Source organism: Eucyclogobius newberryi, unplaced genomic scaffold, assembly GCF_026437365.1.
Source record: "Eucyclogobius newberryi isolate DKJ021-1_F unplaced genomic scaffold, fEucNew1.0.hap1 SCAF_55, whole genome shotgun sequence".
Lineage (NCBI taxonomy): Eukaryota > Metazoa > Chordata > Actinopteri > Gobiiformes > Gobiidae > Eucyclogobius > Eucyclogobius newberryi.
Genome location: NW_027316223.1, coordinates 493,262 through 500,977, shown reverse-complemented (window position 1 = coordinate 500,977; position 7,716 = coordinate 493,262). Strand labels below are relative to the sequence as shown.

The following is a 7,716-nucleotide window of genomic DNA, read 5'->3' as shown; positions in this document are numbered from 1 at the left end:
GCTGAAATAGCTCAGTTGGGAGAGCGTTAGACTGAATATCTAAAGGTCCCTGGTTCAATCCGGGGTTTCGGCAGGTGTACCTGAATGTTAGTCTTTGCTCAAAAATACAATGAATAGGAATGCTGGGTCTATTGGATATTTTGCGAGATCAGGACATAAATGGCCTGGAAAGGATCTATAAAACATAAACAGCAAGCTTTCGTTGGAACATTGTTAGCATGAACATGTTTGGTAACATGTTTGGTTTCGCTGAATGTTGTACCCAAGACCTTCTGCGTGTAGGGCAGATGTGATGACCACCACACAATGAAACCATGAAGCAGAAGTTTGCCTACTTCAATGCTGCTCTCTTTGATATAGCCCAATGATCAAATGTCATACTTATTTTCAAAACAGGATATCCTGTAGAAAGGTGTGGTTCAACGGTATAGCGGTTAGCGCTCTGAATCCAGAGTTTTTCTTCATTTCTTATTGCAATTAGAGGGACAAGTCTTTTATGGATATGCATCTCTGTGGCGCAATCGGCTAGCGCGTTCGGCTGTTAACCGAAAGGTTGGTGGTTGGAGCCCACCCAGGGACGACTGCGCACCTTGCCAGAGCAAGCAAGAAATACAATCACAGAAGTAACCACTGTATCTAATTATGTAAGGAAACCAGGAAATCATTATGGCGCTGCGGCTTCCTTGGTCAAAGGGCCTGTTTAGTAAACAGGAAATGCCTACTCTTTTGTCTATGAAAAATATTTACAAGGACAGAAAAGCCCACAAGAAGAGCCCTCAAACCCATACCTTTCCCCCTCAAGTTTACTGCTGCTACACTTTGCATTAAGAGAGGGAAAAGTATTGCTGCACATCAAGATTATTTGCACTGTTTGCACTCCTTGTTTCTCATTTTTTTGGCAAGGGATGATTGATGTAAAGACTTATAGATTTGGATGAAAGTTATCCTTCCAATGACCAGTCTGCGGTTCCATGGTGTAATGGTTAGCACTCTGGACTCTGAATCCAGCGATCCGAGTTCAAATCTCGGTGGAACCTTGAGTGCCCCGAGAGCAGCGTTACTCTTTTGAAAAAGTGCAGAAACAAGAAGAATCTTTGGGTAAAATCTGTGCTTACCCCCTGAAAGGAGCCAACCAAAGCATACAAACTAAACAAAGCTGTTAAAATCTGGTGTTGGTTTTCTTATGACCAAGCTTATGATTCAACGCCTGGATTACAAAAGGCGTAAACGTTTCACCGCATTGCAAAAGAAACTCAAATGAAAAGCATTGATGTGTTGAAGGAATCCTTTGACTTGGAGAGACAGGACTTTTATAGGACTTATTATAAGCAAGAAATGAAACAAAGAAATGACCACTATAATCCTCTGACAGTAATCTTTGTTGAAACCAATCAATCAGAACTTGCGAGGGGAATCATTTCTAAATGATCTCAATGCATTGGTAATCTGGACAACGTTCTGCTAAGTATATTCTAAACCAATGGGAACGAGAAGTTAACCTGGTTTTGTCTGACCAAGAGTGTGGAAATGTAGGAACAGCCCTAAGGAAGACCACAAAATCACATGCCTGAAGGGGAAAAATATGTTTTTTCACCACACCATGTCAAAGTGCCCATTATTCACAAGGAAATGCTAACTGCTGGAGAACCCAGCAGGCAAACCACTATCAGGTGTTTTGGGGCTGTGCTGTTGCTCAAAAATAATGGACTGAAATTCACAGGGCACTGCAGACTGTTTTTGACTTTGTGTCAAGAAATGAGACATACACCCGATGCTATTCCTTAACACATAGAGAACACAATTCAACTTAGAATATGAAACGACACAGAAAGATCAGACATTTGTATGGCATGCATGGGAGAAAACGCGGGGACTGATCACGCAAGCTGTTGTAAGCAGCTTACGTGATCCTCCTGCGTCTCACCCCCGCGTCTCACCCTGTTATTTCCCATGCTGGTTGGTTTTATTAGATATTCTGGAATAGGCGGGTCACATTTCTCATTGGTCAGCTTCACATCAAGGCACTTGGTATTTTTCCGTAGAGATCAAGCCTTGGGTAAACATTACCCAGACTCCTCTGGGTTATCACCCCCCCTCTGGTAAACATCCTTTGGCCATCTTTACGACCCCTTCACAAATCCAGTTTGTCACACACCCGTTCTTCTCTTAGACTAATGATGCAGATAATATATCACTATTATGCAGATAAAATACATCACAGAAATATAATCATATATTCACATTTTATCACATTTCCCTCCTGTTTATCAAAGCATTAGTCTACTGTCTCATATGCCAAACACATTACTCTTTTCAGTTTTCAACATGTCTTTCATATAGGTGTTAAAATGACACTTTTACACTCAAAAAGTCTATGCACATTTCTCAACATTGAACACACTTCTTTTCTCTCGGCCCACAACATTTCTACAGCATTACTGTCCTAAATTTTGAGTCAGATTGGTCAATCTCTGTAATTTGACAAACAGACAATTTATCTTGTCTATATTTTGTGCGGTGTGATGGGAAATATAGAAGTACAAGCGGAAAGCCCTTAAACCCGCTGCTCTCTGGTCAGTCACTTTGACTCGTCAGGGACCTCTCTGGACACCCCAATAGAATCAAATACGTAGTATCAGGTGCTACTGGGACCAGATTGTCCACTAACCTCTCGCCCTTGACCCTGCGGTATGGTTCTGGGTGATGCTGATCACAAAAGCGATACATAGGCACAACGTCCCACAAGTGTCCCCACATCACCATACGTCCTTGCTTGGTTTCTTAAGAGACCTCCTCCCGCTGCTCGCTTCGGTCACACCTATGACACATATGAACTGGTACATTTCCCATCTCAATTCATAATCTCATTAACATTACATGTAGTTATGTTGTAGCAGATAAAAAATACACTCTGTTCGTGCAAACAACAGTGGCTGTATAATATGCCATTGTGTTTCTTCAGCCTCTGTCATGTCAATTATACATTGTACATTATTACACATCATGCATTTCATAACCTTTCAAGTTGATCACTTATTTGCTTCCCTCTATTCCAGGTCTGTGTATGTTTCATTTCCCGGTATACACAGTTGTGTATGTTGATCGATTGTCCCGATTGTCCCGATTGTCCGGTGCATAATACAGGTGTTCAGCACCCATATTACCGTCATCACTTGATGATGATAACTCGTTGATTCTTTTTCACAGAGTATGGTACTCTGCGCACCGTAGCCTCTGGCTCTCGTTCATCGTAGCAGAGTATAGTACTTTGCCTACACAAATCTGTCTGTCGTCTCTGCATACAGAAACGAAGAATACAAACAAAGTCCTGCGTCTGCGATGTTAAGGATCTGCCGCTGTGTTGTCCAGACATTTCTCTCACTTTCCCATGAGAGCACCCATGTTCTCGTCCCTCCAATGGTCGGTGTGAGGACGACACGATGTGGCTCCGTCCACCTTGCTCGTCCACTTGGCTCGTTTCTGTAAACACCACATCTCCAACACGTTCTCTGCGGTGATAAAGTCTTTTCGACAATTCAGTGTATTTCAGTTTTCTTGTTTACAATTTTTTTTTTAGTAATTTTTGATTCGGAATATTTGTTTACACGTACAATAGCCCTCCTTTTTGAGATATGGCTTTGCCCATTTCTCAAACTTCTACATTTAACCAAAATTCAATAATCCAGATAGTTTACAACGTTCACTAATCCAGGATGTAATCAAGGAAGAGATGGAATTGCGTCTGTCACTCCACTCCGCAATGTCACCTCTTGACTTTTCACAGTTCAGTGGTCACATCCCTGGCTGAGCCCCCCTTCCACGGCGCTGGGCCCCCACCCTGTGTGTCTGTAATCCGACACTGCCTCTGCGATCTGTAACTTGTAAATCTGTTTTACCACCATTTGTTTCAAACTCTAAAAGTTTCAAACTCTAAATGTTTGGTTGTCCACGTGTGCGCGCGTATGTATGTATGTGTGTGTGTATGTGCAATACAACTACAAATACATCAAACAATAATAATTATCTCAATAATTCCCCCGTTGAGCTGGCCATAAGGGTCAGTTCACAACTTAGAATTCTTCACATAATTAATAATTTCACATCTCCTCTGTTTGTGTGGCCTGCATAAAGTCACACATCTAATGTAATATGTGCTAATCTTTTATATGTGCTTCAGGTGAGATTCAAACTCAATCTCTCACACCTGCTCATGTGGTGCTTTACAAACATTGTGTATTAGTTTGTTCTAGCAAGTCTATATGTGTATTAACAATCAAAATGATTCTAAACCTTCCCCTTATCCATAAGGCACGTCATTTTATCAGTCTAACCATCTCTTGCCTCCGTCCTGAGTCCTATAATGTTTAAGTCCTATTATCACTGGTTTTCATAACTTCTATAGCGTCTAAATTTAGATGATATTGTCTTATTTAAATCTATTCAATTCTTGATTGAATCTCAACAATCCTTCAGGTATTTACTTTAGAATGTCAAATTCTTTCCCTGTTAATTTTAACTTTTCCTATTACCCATCACGTCAACCCCCCCTGAGGTGGAGTTGCTGTTAATTGTCACTGTGATACGTAAAGATAACGACATCTGCTCCATCCTGAGTCCTCTCCAGATTCTTTGCCAGTCAATAGCCCCTTATCTCTGACTATCTTTATGACTTGGTGTCCTGTTGTCTTTAGTTAATGACCCATTCATGTCTTTCCAAGGAGGACATTGGCACGTCACTATTTAACTTATTCCCTCACTTACGTCTACATCGCAATACGAGGTTTCCTCATGATAATACAAATAAATAAGTTACTGATATAACTTTTCACTTTACTTACTGCCCATTCTACTGTCCAAAAACATCAGTAGTCATTAATTTACCCACATTATCACACCAGGCCTGTGCCTGCATTTGATTCTAAATTTAAAAACACTTCTGTCTTTTCGTCCTGTACTTTGATCTAGTCATGCATTAAGTCCAAAAAATATTTTTTGTCAAATCCAAAAATAAAACAAAACAAAACGTAGGTTTGTTCTGTGCACTCAAAAAAACACGATACCGTAAAAACACAACTTTTGTCATCTATGTCGGGGACAGGAAGTGTCCTGTCTGTGATCACATTCCCCAAAATATTGGCCATCTATAAAAATCTGAATTCATCTTCATCTCTTATCAAGTTTAATGAAATCTTTATAATTGATTGTTGTCAATCAAACAAAACCCTTAAATTTGTTCTACAGACTAAAATTTAAAACAGCTGAGTTTAGTTCCTAATTCATTCATTCAGAGCGTCCTCTGAGTGCTTTCTCCCCATTCTCCTGTCTTGTTGACCCCCCTTATCTCCCCCTCTCTGCCACGTCATCTGAGCACGCTGGAAGTCTCCCTCCAAAATCCTCTATAACTTTTCCTTTGTCTTTTTACAGTTTGGGGTGATAATTCTGGCATTATGTGGTCTCGGTCGTCTGACAGAAATGCTACTTGCTTTACAGTCACGGTTAATGTCAAGCTTCTAGAGAAAATTCCTTATTAGATTCCTCCGGACATAAACGTGGTGTTTAAGATTCACCCGTGACTGCAAATTTTAGATCTCTCAGAATAACGCCTTGTGACCCTTGATTAATTGTGATTCTCACACTCGTTAGTTAATCACTTATTAATCCTCATTCACACATTCACACTTCTCTCTTACTTACTTCGCTCGTGCACAGCGCTTACATTCACACATATTTCCTCAGTAATATTAAACTGGGTATTTCCTCAGTAATACCTAAACTGCGTATTTCCTCAGTAATTTGAAACTGGGTATTTCCTCAGTAATACCTAACTGCCTTGCTTTATGTGAGAAACTTATCTCGTCCATAAGCCTACAATATTTTTCCAGTAAATATCAAACTAATGCATAAAAACGTTTTATGGCTAACTCTTTTTCACACACAAAATTTTGTCTGACCTTCTTTGTCGCCTGTGTTCTCCTGCTGCTTCGAAACGACGCGCTCTCCTGGCGGAGAATGAGGTGCGATGGGCGGCCACGGGAAAAGTGGACTTCTTTCAGCTGTGCACAGACTTCACCGATTCACCCGTCAATCTCCGCGAAGGGGCTGCTTGTCATCCGGCTCGATAGGACCAGAAAATGTCAAGAAATGAGACATACACCCGATGCTATTCCTTAACACATAGAGAACACAATTCAACTTAGAATATGAAACGACACAGAAAGATCAGACATTTGTATGGCATGCATGGGAGAAAACGCGGGGACTGATCACGCAAGCTGTTGTAAGCAGCTTACGTGATCCTCCTGTGTCTCACCCCCGCGTCTCACCCTGTTATTTCCCATGCTGGTTGGTTTTATTAGATATTCTGGAATAGGCGGGTCACATTTCTCATTGGTCAGCCTCACATCAAGGCACTTGGTATTTTTCCGTAGAGATCAAGCCTTGGGTAAACATTACCCAGACTCCTCTGGGTTATCACCCCCCCTCGGGTAAACATCCTTTGGCCATCTTTACGACCCCTTCACAAATCCAGTTTCTCACACACCCGTTCTTCTCTTAGACTAATGATGCAGATAATATATCACTATTATGCAGATAAAATACATCACAGAAATACAATCATATATTCACATTTTATCACACTTTGCCATCCCACTCAAATTTAAAACTATGTACTTGGGCCTCAACACTCCTGCCATGGACACAATAAATGGATACCCTTGGAACATACTTTTGGCTGTAGAGAAAAAGGCCATCACAAAGAAATGCTCGACACCAACCACGCCAACGATCAAAGACTTGACTGACATAGTAACAGACATTAGACATTGGATGAATGGAAAACAGTGACATTCAGGCTTAATTTGGATAAGCACTAATTTGATTGACTTGGACCAAGTAGGCCCCCTATTTTCATTTAAATGTGATTTTGTTTTTATGTTATGTCATGTTATGATATGTTTTATGTAACTATTAAGTTCTTTTAATTACGATTTTTGCTCCCTGGTCGTGTCCTGTATTGTTTTATGTTTAATCAAAAGAAAAGAAAAAAGGACACACAGAACTAGTTCATTTTCTCGCTACGTTATTCCTGGTTCAATCCCGGGTTTCGGCATGTGTACCTGAATGTTAGTCTTTGCTCAAAAATACAATGAATAGGAATGCTGGGTCGATTGGATATTTTGCGAGATCAGGACATAAATGGCCTGGAAAGGATCTATAAAACATAAACAGCAAGCTTTCGTTGGAACATTGTTCGCATGAACATGTTTGGTAACATGTTTGGTTTCGCTGAATGTTGTACCCAAGACCTTCTGCGTGTAGGGCAGATGTGATGACCACCACACAATGAAACCATGAAGCAGAAGTTTGCCTACTTCAATGCTGCTCTCTTTGATATAGCCCAATGATCAAATGTCATACTTATTTTCAAAACAGGACATCCTGTAGAAAGGTGTGGTTCAACGGTATAGCGGTTAGCGCTCTGAATCCAGAGTTTTTCTTCATTTCTTATTGCAATTAGAGGGACACCAACCAACCTGCTAGTCTATAGATGCATAGAAAAGCTGAAGGTTGATTACAAACTTCCGCATGCTGCGCCCAAATTGATGCCAAGTTTCTATGCCTCTCTTCACCTCCGTCTAGCTTGAATGTACTCGTAACCACGGTGAGTCTTGTACATAATGTGGCTACAAGTATTCCAGAAGGACAGACCAGATA

The 7,716-nt window shown here is 40.7% G+C and overlaps 2 non-coding genes across 2 annotated transcripts; both read left to right on the top strand.

Moving 5' to 3' along the window:
• Nucleotides 1-73, top strand: trnaf-gaa (transfer RNA phenylalanine (anticodon GAA)). Its single transcript has one exon. It is a non-coding gene; the product is annotated as a tRNA-Phe (tRNA).
• Nucleotides 74-965: 892 nt separating this feature from the next.
• Nucleotides 966-1,037, top strand: trnaq-cug (transfer RNA glutamine (anticodon CUG)). Its single transcript has one exon. It is a non-coding gene; the product is annotated as a tRNA-Gln (tRNA).
• Nucleotides 1,038-7,716: the final 6,679 nt, after the last annotated feature.